The sequence below is a fragment of the Notamacropus eugenii genome, chromosome 5 (genome assembly GCF_028372415.1).
Source record: "Notamacropus eugenii isolate mMacEug1 chromosome 5, mMacEug1.pri_v2, whole genome shotgun sequence".
NCBI classification, from domain to species: domain Eukaryota; kingdom Metazoa; phylum Chordata; class Mammalia; order Diprotodontia; family Macropodidae; genus Notamacropus; species Notamacropus eugenii.
Window position 1 is genome coordinate 375,914,174 of NC_092876.1, and position 11,641 is coordinate 375,925,814.

General features: G+C 36.5%; 1 long non-coding RNA gene across 1 annotated transcript; it reads left to right on the forward strand.

Annotated features, from left to right (window-relative positions):
- Positions 1-121: 121 nt before the first annotated feature.
- Positions 122-1,107, forward strand: LOC140509301 (uncharacterized). Its single transcript, XR_011968634.1, has 2 exons — positions 122-321; positions 857-1,107. It is a non-coding gene; the product is annotated as an uncharacterized lncRNA (long non-coding RNA).
- Positions 1,108-11,641: the final 10,534 nt, after the last annotated feature.

Consider the following 11,641-nt stretch of genomic DNA (forward strand, 5'->3'; position numbering starts at 1 on the left):
AATGGTTGCCATTTTTTTTTAAATGAAAGCAGGCTGAGACAATAAAGTATAAGGTGTGGCCCCTTTGTGAGGTAATAGTGACCATACTCTTTAAATACAGACCAGCTGGGGGGTCAAGCTCAACCTTGGAAAAACACCATCCAGGTAGACAGGTTGCCCTTGCTCCTCCTAGGGGCAATGAAGCCTTTCTCTCTGGAATCAAAACAGTTCAGAAACTAAAAATGGCAAGATGTAGAAGTTATAATTCCCCAAGGCGGCGTCGGGTTAGGAGGAGAAGGAGGAGAAGGAGGAGAAGGAGAGGGAGAAGGAGGAGAAGAGGAGGTAGGTAAACTCACTCCTATTCCATATATCCTTGCAGTTATTCTTATTACTTAATGGTATTTATTTCTAGTGTCTCTCTCTGTCCCTACGGAAGAATGCCAGGCAGCAATTTCATTGTCTGTTGGCTTTCTCTTTATTTTGTGTATATTTCTAGCATTGAATAAAGAAATGACAGGAATAAAGAAATGACAGGAGGGGCATTTATAGGGAGGGACTGGGGGCCTAGAGCAAGTCACACTTTTATAAGCCCTGTCTCCACCTACATTTTTTGTTCAGGTGAAATCTGACTAAAATTAACAGCAGTTACAGGGAAAAATGAAAGAAGAGGGAACGAAGTACTGTCTGTTTTCTAAGTTGGAAAGAATTCTTTTTGTCCATTCACTCTTCATACACTCTACACTTTTATTTTATATGGAACAATTAATTTCTCTGACTTTGTACCATCTCCAATGATTGTAACGAGGATGCCAGTCCAGTTTTCAAGGGGGCTTATTTATTTATCTGTTTTCTTTTCTTTTTTTTTTCTTTTTTGCAGCAACAAGTGTAGCACGTACTACATGCTACTTCAGGAAAGCAAGATAAGACTCCGATGAATTCCTTTTCTCTTATCCGTGGGAACTAGCAATAAACCAGCCATCAATTTCCCATCATCCAGGCATAATGGAGCCATTGTCTTTTAAAACAATCCCAGAAGAAAGAGCAAGGTGGTTATCTTAGATGCAGGGTCCCTACTTAACAATGGAGCAAAGCCAGGACCTGTCTCAATAAAAGTGTGAAAAATGCAAATCTTGTTCTGTGTGGTCTCTGGAAGCCAGTAGTAAGGTCTTCAAAACTTTGAAAGGACTTCAGTATGAAAACACATCTCCTAGTCATGTATAGTTGAAAGCTATTTTGTTGATATTTTAGAAAACTTAAGGTTGGGGAGGAGAGGGTTCTGATTGGGAATGGATTGATGGTGGTAGTGGGAATAGAAGATGAAATGATGTAAGAGAATGTGGTGGATTTTGGATTCAGACACCTCTTCTCCCTCTCCTCTCCCACCTTGCAAAAGACCTCAGAAGAGTCCCTGGAGTTCCTTTTTCTTTCCACCTGAATAAAGCAAAAGGACCAATCATTCTAAAAAATTAAACAAAAATTACAAGAATGATCTCCTAGGAAATGGTGCTACTCTTTGCAGCACTTCTTTGCATACTAGCTGCTGTGTTGTGTATTTCCTTCCCTGGAAGACTGCCTTTCCCAAGATAACAGTTTTATTTATGTATATGTTGTATGTATATGTGTATGTATATGTGCATATATGTGTGTGTGTGTGTGTGTGTGTTGAGCTGATTGTTTGTCAAGTTAGACTTTTTAGACTTTGATGTATCTTCTAAGGAATTTAAAAAATAACAAACTAACAATATTTTACACAACAAACTAACATATTTTACACAATATTGATTAATACAAACAATTAGGGTATAGTTTCTGATTAGATCTCACATTATTCATAAATTTCCCTCCAAGATTATAGTACAGAATTATACAGGCATGTGATCTTTTGAAAAATTCATATTGTATTCATTTTGTTATAAAATGAAAAGTCCTATTAGTATTAATCCCTAAGTGGAAAAAAAATCAAGAATCAAGACATTACTGATTTGTATAAACTGTGTGTGTGTGTGTGTGTGTGTGTGTGTGTGTGTGTGTGTGTGTGTGTGTGTGTGTGTGTAATGTATGTATGTATGTGTGTATAACACACAGTATTTGCTCAATCATTTCAGTCAGGTCCATCTCTGTGACCTCATTTGTCAAAGACACTGGAGTGGTTTGCCATTTTCTTCTCTTGTTCATTTGTAAATGAGGGAAACTGATAACAAAAAAAGGTTTAAGTGAACTTGTCCAGAGTCACATAGCTAGCTACTAGTAAGTGTCTGAGGTTGGATTGGAAATCAGCTATTATAAGTGAGGCCTAGCACTCTTTTTCTACAAGAAGAGACACACACACATATACACATAGTCTCTCTCACACACATTAAATTAATATACAGTACTAATATATAATATTTAATATATATTCATATAAAAAGGGACAAAGCTTCAAACCTCAACCCAACCCATATTTTGTTATGTCACAAAAGAGACTAAAGGCATGCCATATGGGGAGAAGGGAGGAAAACCAAGGACTATAACAAACTGTGAAAGGAAAGGTGGGGGGGGGGGGGGGTGGTCAAGTTTCCTTAGAATACATTCTCCCAAAAAATGCCCCCAAGAAAGCAAACAAACAATGGGTTCTGAAAACTGACTGAAATCACAGCACATATTTTGAAAACACACTTCAGAAATCTAGCAAAATGCAGATTCTCTGACTGGTAAAAAATGTAAGAAAAAGGGTGGTCTAAATTTTAGGACCTGAAGGGGCAAAGCAGATCCCAATGGAGAAGATGTCAATGAAGTAACTTCCTAAGGAAGAATCTATATGAAAGGAGTCAAAGAACCAGGTGGTGTACCATTCACTTCAAGATACCAGAGAATAAGACTACTGGAAGAAGAGAAGAGGAGAAACGTGAGAAGATTGGTGTTGAAGCTGCAATATAAAGAACAAAGAAGGAAGGGTAAAAATGGGGGAAAATATTGTTTTACTTATGAAAATAAGTGTTGTAGTGTCCATTTGGACAATGAACTTGAGCCACTCCTTACCCTCATTTTTTTTAACCTTTCAAAATGAGTATCTACCAATCAGAATTTTAGAGCATAATGGGAGAAGAACCATTGGAAGTCAAACCATAAAATAATATTTTTATTTTATATCTGGGGGGAAAGGGGAACCCTGACCCTTCAAAAGGAATATCCTTTAAATCAGTTATTTATTGATTATACATTTGATTTATTTTTGGTTTTGATTATAGGATTAAACTCTTTTTTAGGAAAAGCTAGGCCTAATAGCTAAACCAGACTAACGTAGATATTCAATCTAGGTTACCTATAGGTTTAGTGAATAGATAGATATGACTTTATTATTTAGTAGCAGATAATTTTTTTTATTTTATTTTTAAATTATGGAATAAAACAAGCATTTTTATAACAATACAATAAAAAGACAACTGTATGTGAATCTGCAAATCTACAATGCGCACAACTTACTATTCCTTTCAAATATGTCTTGTAAATTTCTTTTTTTTTTCTTCCTTCACCCCTTTCCCCTGCCCTAGAGATGTGGCTATCATTAGACACAAAGAGGTGTATTATGTACATGTGTGTTATACATGTGTGTGTGTGTGTGCATGCAAGATTATTCTATACATACTCCTATTTATCAGTTCTTTCTCTGGATGCACATATATAATCTTTCATACATCCTGAGCCATCTCTGGCAGTCCTGATCTGTATCTCACCAGTGGATCCAGATGACTCTGGAGGACAAAGTTGAGGCTGGTGACTCTGTAGTGTATAGCCTTCCCTCACTTAAATCCAATTCATTTGCATGTCATGGCATCATTTCCCTGATGTCATGGTCCTCTTAGAGAATGAAGGACAAACAGCAACAAACAGCAACAATAGTTCATTTGGGTATTTATAATAGATAAAATAGCTTAAAGTAGCAGATAATTTAGACTAAGAATATATGTCTTTGTAGGATCCTTCATAGGATCAATAAGACTCTTTTTAAAGGTGGAAGTCCCCTTTCTGGTAGCAGGAGGTAAGACTCTTTTTAAAGGTGAAATTCCCCTTTCTGGTAGCTGGAGGAAAGTGGGAGGAGAGACAGTGCTGACTAAAAAGAACAATTCCTCTTTCCAGTCTTAGTGGATAAGATCCCTCTTTTTCTTGAGCCTAGAGGTTAAATCTAAGTTGAGTAATACAATCTTGGTATCTGGAAAAAGGGGTTGACTGCTAAACTACACATCACAAGTTCCCCTTTAAAGTGAGCTTTCTGGTTACAAAAGGTAACATTACCTGGAGGGCAAGGACTTCTGGGGTAAATCTCATATTGACAGCTATGCCAATAGTATGAATTTAGGTTAAGCCTAGGAGAAGCAAACTAAGTCAGATGACCTGTCCTGTCTAATTGAATTATGTTCAAAAACAAGTTTCCTATTTTTTTTATTCTTTTTTCTGCTAAAAAAAAATAAGGTCTGTAAATTACTCGCTTGTCACTCTTTACTGAAGGGGATTATTAGTTGTCCTGACTTTTAATGGTACCCTCTATCAACCATGACTATTAAACTATTATCAAACTTTGTAGCTTAAAATTATTTTCTATTTTATATAATTAATTTTAACACCCTTAAAAATTGTGTGCTTCAAACTCCCCACCTCCCCCAGATACACACACACACACACACACACACACACACACACACACACACACACACACCCTTCATTTTTATAGATTTTATAGAAAAAAAGAATTGTAAATTCTTTGAGGGCTGGCTGGGCTGTCTTTTGAAGGCCAGCGTACTTAGCATACTTAAATAGGTCCTTTATTGTAGTTCTTCATTTGTTTCATGTTCAATTCTTTTTTTTCTTAATAGCATTTTTTTCCAAATACATATAAAGATCGTTTTCAACATTCACTTTTGTAAAATATTGAGTTCCAAATATTTCTCCCTCCTTCCTTCCTTCCCCCCTTTCCCTCTCTCCAAGACAGCAAACAATCCAATATAGGTTTTTCTACGTATAATCATGTTAAACATATCTTCACATTAATCATGTTGTGAAAGAAGGAACAAAAGGAAAAAATCACAAGAGAAATAAATAAATAACAAAAACAACAAGAAAAGTGAAATTTGATCTGCATTCAGATTCCATAGTTCTTTCTCTCAGTGTAGTTAGCATTTTCCATTAACAGTCTTTGAGAATTGAGATCATTGTATTGCTGAGAAGAGTTAAATCTTCCATAGTTAATCACTGCACAATGTTGCTGTTGCCGTGTACAATGTTCTCCTACTTCTGTTCACTTCACTCAGTCATCAGTTCATGCAAGTCTTTGCAGGTTTTTCTGAAATCCACCTGCCCATGCTCATCAATTGGAAAATGGCTAAACAAGTTATGGTATGCATCTCCTCAATTTCTAATTCTTTGCCACCACAAAAAGAATTGCTATAAATATTTTGTACATATAGTTAGTTCCTTTTTTCTTATTTATGACTCTTTGAAATACAGATCTAGTTAGTGGTGTATTAGTTGGATCAAAGCTAGGCATAGTTTGCTTGCCCTTTGGGCGTAGCTCCAAATTGTCTCCAGAATGGTTAGACCAGGTCACAACTCCAGCAACAATGCATTAATGTTTCAATTTTCCTACATCTTCTCCAACATCATTTTCCTTTTCTGTCATGCTAGTCAATCTGATAGGTTGGGAGGTCGCCATTTCCAACTTTTAGAGACTCCATTTGGGATTATCTTGGCAAAAATACTAGAGTGGTTTGCCATTTCCTTCCCCAGATAGTTCACTTTACAGATGAGAAAACTGAGACAAATAGAGTTAAGTGATTCACCCAGCGTCACACATAAGTAGCAAGTGTCTGAGGTAATATTTGCACAGGAAGATAAGTCTCCTGACTCCAGACCCAGCACTTTATCCACTTTACCACCTTAACTACTCCAGTTAGGTCCTTAATAAATATTTATTTATGACCAACTTAACTGACAGAATTTTGTGAACCCAGAAGGATCATACAGCCTAAGGTCATAGAACAAACAGTAAGAGAACAGAAGCTATAGCTGGGCTGGTCAAATCCAAGTTCTCTAAGCATAAAACCATTGTTCATTTCTTCACTGAACTTATAATTATACTTCTTACCAATCTCAAAATCCATTTATTCAACCAATATTTTAAATTAAGCATTGTTTAATAAAATAATTCTTCATTAGGCACTGCACAAAGCCTGCCATAAGTTCAAAGATTTTTTTATCTAGAGTTCCAGCCTTATTAGAGGATTATAATGAAAGCTTATAAACATTACATAATACAAAATAATGCATGTTATCTCTCTTAGAAGTACAAAAAGTGCTGCAATAGTAATGGTTCAAGATGGGGAGTGGAACAAAAGATATCTCATATTACTCATATTACGTAATACTTGGGTGTGCTCCAAAGGAGGACAAAGACACTTCCATGGAGGAAGAGAAGGTGTGATTTTTTTTTTTAATGAGCTATGAGTTTTAAAAACAGTTTAGTGCAGGGATGGGGAACCTGTGGTCCTGAGGTGGTCTCAGGACCACAGGTGTCCTACCCCTGGTTTAGAGGAATCCATTGAGCATATGTTATAAAAGTGGTATTTGTCATTGAATTTAGCATTAATTATCACAAAGTACTCAAATTTGCCAGACTCCTTAGAGTTTTTCTCAGGAGAGATAGTAGGGAGTCATTGAAGGTAATGGGGGGCCAATGGAAATGACTAGTTACACGAGGAAGATCATTTATGCTAGAATTTGGCATATGGAACAATGGATGAACTGGAGGGCAAAGTTCCCAGAAGATTCCATAGAGATATTTATACCATAAGCCCATACGAACATGATCATATGGGATCGTAGGACTTTAAAAGCCAGTGATTCTGAACCTAGGCTCCATGGGATAGATTTCAGCAGGTCCATGAACAAGAATATGGATGGAGAAAAAAATAACAAGTTTTATTTTTTACTTTTAACCAAAATTTAGCATTTCCTTCAGTTACATGAATGTAAGCAACAAAAATTCTGAGAAGGATTCATAGGTACCATACTACCAAAGGTGCCCATGGCATGAAAAAGGTTAAAGAAACACCTCACTCTCATTTTACATAGAAGGAAACTTGTGGGGAGAGAGCAGGACATGTAAGGGCCAGATACCAGCAGAGAAGTCCAGTAAGATAAACAAATCTTTTCTTCTTATAAAAGCTAACAGAATTGCCTCATGGGAAATAGCAGTTCTCTGCCATTTTCATTATGGGCCTTAGTAAAATCTCCTATCTTATGGGTTTGTACCATATAATTTAATACATCACTAGAGAGTATTAAGTAATAATAAAAGTTGTTAACAGTGAAGAAGCTAGTTGGTGGCTAAACTTAGAAGTCCTAAATTCAAAATCCTGCTTCAGACACTTCGACCTTGTGACCTTGGGCAAGTGACTGTTAATCTCTGTCTGCCTCAGCTTCCTCATTTGTAAAACTAATATGGAGGATTTGTTGTGAAAATAAAATATTTGTCAAAGTGCTTTTCAACTTCTTAAAGTACTATATAAATGCTAGCTCATCATTAAACACATTTACTCATTTATTGACAATTATAGGTTAAAGGGGGCACAAAGATGAAATGACCTGGTTGAATGAAATGTAACCTAAAAATTGGCAAGTTGATAATCTGATTAAGTGCACTGAGAGAGGGCAAATAGAAAAATGGAAGAAGGGGAAAGGTGATCTAGCAGCTTTTATTACGCATATGTGTATATGTGTTTGTATGCCTGCATTTTTTGTATATGTATATATAGCTGATTATATATTGGAATGTGTGTGCATATATATATATGCAGAGAGAGAGAGAGAGCCAACACTGATATGCCTTCCTCTCCCTAGGAATTTCCTCAACTCTTATAAAATACATATATACATACATACAACTCATATACACACATGTATATATACATACATATATACATACACACAAACATACATATACACGCAGCTAAACATAGATAGAGATATCTATAGTGTATCTATATGGGCAGCTGAATATATATAGAGATAGGGATATAGGTATTATATATAGATGTAGATGTGGATAGAGATAGATATGCTGCTGTTCAGTCATTTCAGTTTTGTTTGACTCTTCATGATCCCACTGGGATTTTTTTTTTTTTTGGCAAAGGTACTGGTAGCAGTGGTAATTCACCATTTCCTTCTCTAGTTCATTTTTACAGATGAGAAAACTGAGGCAAAGAGGGTTAAATGACTTGCCCAGAGTCACAGATGATAAACATCTAAGGCTAGATTTGAATTAAAGTCTTCCTGATTGGTTCAGTGGTCACAACCTATTACACCATGGTAGCTTTAACTGCCTAACTACATCTTATTTCCCCCATCAGAATACACAGAATACATAGTGCATGGACTGTCTAGTTTTTGTGGGTTTTTTTTTTTGTATCTCCAGCCCTTACAGTGCCTATCATATCATGGTAAGTACTTTATATGAATACTTCATGACTTGATTAATTGGCAGTATCTTTCACTTTCCTCAGTTCTGTAAAGAACACTGGTTTTTGTAAACTGACTTGATTTGAAATGTGAGGGGAAGTGAATCAATTACTACTACTACATGAATAGACTGCAATAGAATAGCCTGAATGCTACTTAATAATATTATTTATTATTTGATTTTCTGAACCATGCATTCATTGGTAGATGAACTCCAGGGAGCAAACTCCTTTTACCAAGACAGACAAGGACATATTCTGCAAATTATAGCCTTAGAAAGTTGTCCAGGGCACTGAGGCTTAACTAAATTCAAGGATTTACTCAGCAAATAGGGATGGATGGATTTGAATCCAGGTTCATTCCTGACTCCAAGGCTTCTACTATGAAAGACTGCATCTCATATTGGTTATTTATCAATAAATTATTATTCAAGTTATGCATTTTACTGTAGTTCCAAACTATTGAAGCTATATCTCTTAAATGACATCCTGATGTCATTGGGAGGAGCAGCATGGGTGTCAACTTTGGTCAGCAAGAGAACAGATGGAAATTGCTGAAAGGAGGTTTAGCAATATCAGATCTTAAAGTATATTATAAAGCTGCAACTATCAAAACTATGTGGTACTAGCTAAAAAATAGAAAGGTAGATCAGCGGAACAGAGTAGACGTACAATTTACAGCAGCCAATAGAGTAATCTTGTATTTGACAAATTAAGACAAGCTTTTGGGATAAGAATTTATCATTTAGTAAAAAAAAAAAAAAAAAATTGTTGAAATTCTACCCACTTCCATGCCATGATTTTGCCAGCTCAATCCTCTAGAACAGACTTGCACAACTTGGTAGTAGGTAGGGGTCAAAACTAAAATAGGCAAAACTTCTTCCAGCTACAGATAGGTTTTAACTGGCTCACTTTCCAAGTAAAGGTATATTAATGATTAGATTATTTTGTAAATAAACCATATTTTTTAAAAAGGGGAAATTTCAATTAATATCAATTTATTACACTTATTACTTAAGATTTTTATTTATCATGAAATCGACAAACAGGCAGTGGCAAGCCAACTGCCAAGACTGGTACATGGTGGACACAATCGTGATTAGCGGAAGGCAGGTTAAGCTGGGCATTGACAAAGCTTATATCTTTACTTTCTTTTACATTCTCTACATTTTTCACCCTCCCCCCCAAAAATACTTTATCAGGCCATATGTTGTACAGGCCTTCTGTAGCAGGCCAAATTGTACTGAACTGTCATTAGCTCTCCCTTCCTCTCTTGACAGCAATTTGAAGAGAGCAGTTCAACACATAAGCAAAGCCTGCAGTCCCTGCTCAATCAAACCTGACAGTGATTCCTCATTAAACTTCAAGCAGCAAATTTCTGTTGTGATTTTATAAGCGCCATTTCTTTATCTAGTTATTCATGTAGCACTTTGATCATAGACTGACTAGTTGGAATCTTTGTGCTCTGGAAAGTAACCAATCATGTACCATTATTTTTAAGATGATGCAGCATTCACAGTGTACTGTACATACATACACAAAGACCCTTTTCTTTCTAATTCTTGTATTTTTTTTTTGTTTGGTTTTGGTTTTGCACAAACAAAACAGAATTCAGAAAGGCAGATTCTAAGGAAAAACTATGACAAACAGCTTTGAGGAAGAAAGCGTGTGGGTCAAAAGACCCTTACCCAAAATTTTAAATAAGTCAAGAGGCTTCTCAATAAGAACAGAAAGTGATTTATTCAATTCTCTCAAGAAAGGGGCATCCCACCACCAGGACGGAGCCGATGGAAGGAGTCAACTTACAAAGGATAAAACACCATTATATACCCTAATGCAGAGAATCCTACCTCCCCACTATCCCACCTCTCCATTGTCTGGGAGGAGGGTTTACAATCTAAGTGCGGAAAAACTAGACAAACCCTATCCCAACACATTTACCTAACTAACTGCTGATGTTGCTATTCTATAACTAAAGTATAAAGGAGGGGAGGGGCGGGGGAGCTGGTAGTGTTGATGTGGCAACAGCATAACAAACAAAGGAGAGATTTGAGTAACTTCCAAGTTTTGGCTACAGTCCGCAGCACTTTCACAGAGAGAAGGGAGGGTCCCAACTGCCCAAAGCCCTGGACTCCTGGAAATCAGGTATCCAGAAAGAGAGGCCTTATGGAAAAGAAATTTTATTTTCCTCATATTTTTCTATTATGAAAAGTCTTCATAATGTCCTTATTTCACTCAATAGGAAGGAAACAAGTTTTTATTAAGTGCCTACAATGCATCAGGTACTGTGACAAATATTATTGCACTTGATCTTTACAACAGCTTTGGGTAGGTACTATTATTATCTCCATTTTACATTTAAGAAACTGAGGCAAATAGAGGGTAAACCCAGGGCAACACAGGCAAAAGGAAATAGTCTCCAGATTCAAAAAGTTTACATTTTAGACAAGGATATGTAAAATGTCCATAGATAAGTAAATAGCAGGTATTTGGGAGGAGAGAGAGAACACAAACAATGAGAAAGGTTTCGCTTGAGTTGACTTTTGAAAGAAGAGGAGGATTCTGAAGAGGAACTGTTGGACAGAGCACTGGGTCTGAATTCAAGAAAACTTATCTTGAATTCAAATCTACCTTCAGATACTTAACTAGCTGTGTGACCCTGAGCAAGTCACTTAATTCTGTTTTCTTCAGTTTCCTCATCTGTAAAATGAACTGTACCACCTAAAACCCGTGCACGAGTCAAGAGGACCTGAATTCAAATCTCACCCTAGACACTTGACACTCTCTAGCTGTGTGACCTTGGGCAAGTCACTTAACCCCAATTGCCTCATCCTGGGTCATCTCCAGTCATCCTGATGAATATCTGGTCACTGGATTCAGATGGCTCTGGAGAAGTGAGGCTGGTGACCTGCACAGCCCTCTCTCACTCAAAACAAAGTCAAGTGCAAGTCATGTCATCATTTCTCTCATCGCATGGTTTTCTTCTGCAACAAAGTATGAACACACACATAAAACGATCTGGAAAAGGAAATGACAAACCACTTCAGTGTCTTCGCTAAGAAAGTATGCTGGGAAAATGACTTGATTCAAGTAGTTTATATTTTATTATAATTTGCATTCAGGAAATGGTTGCATTGTTAATGCTAGAATCCTGTTAATCCTAAAATCAT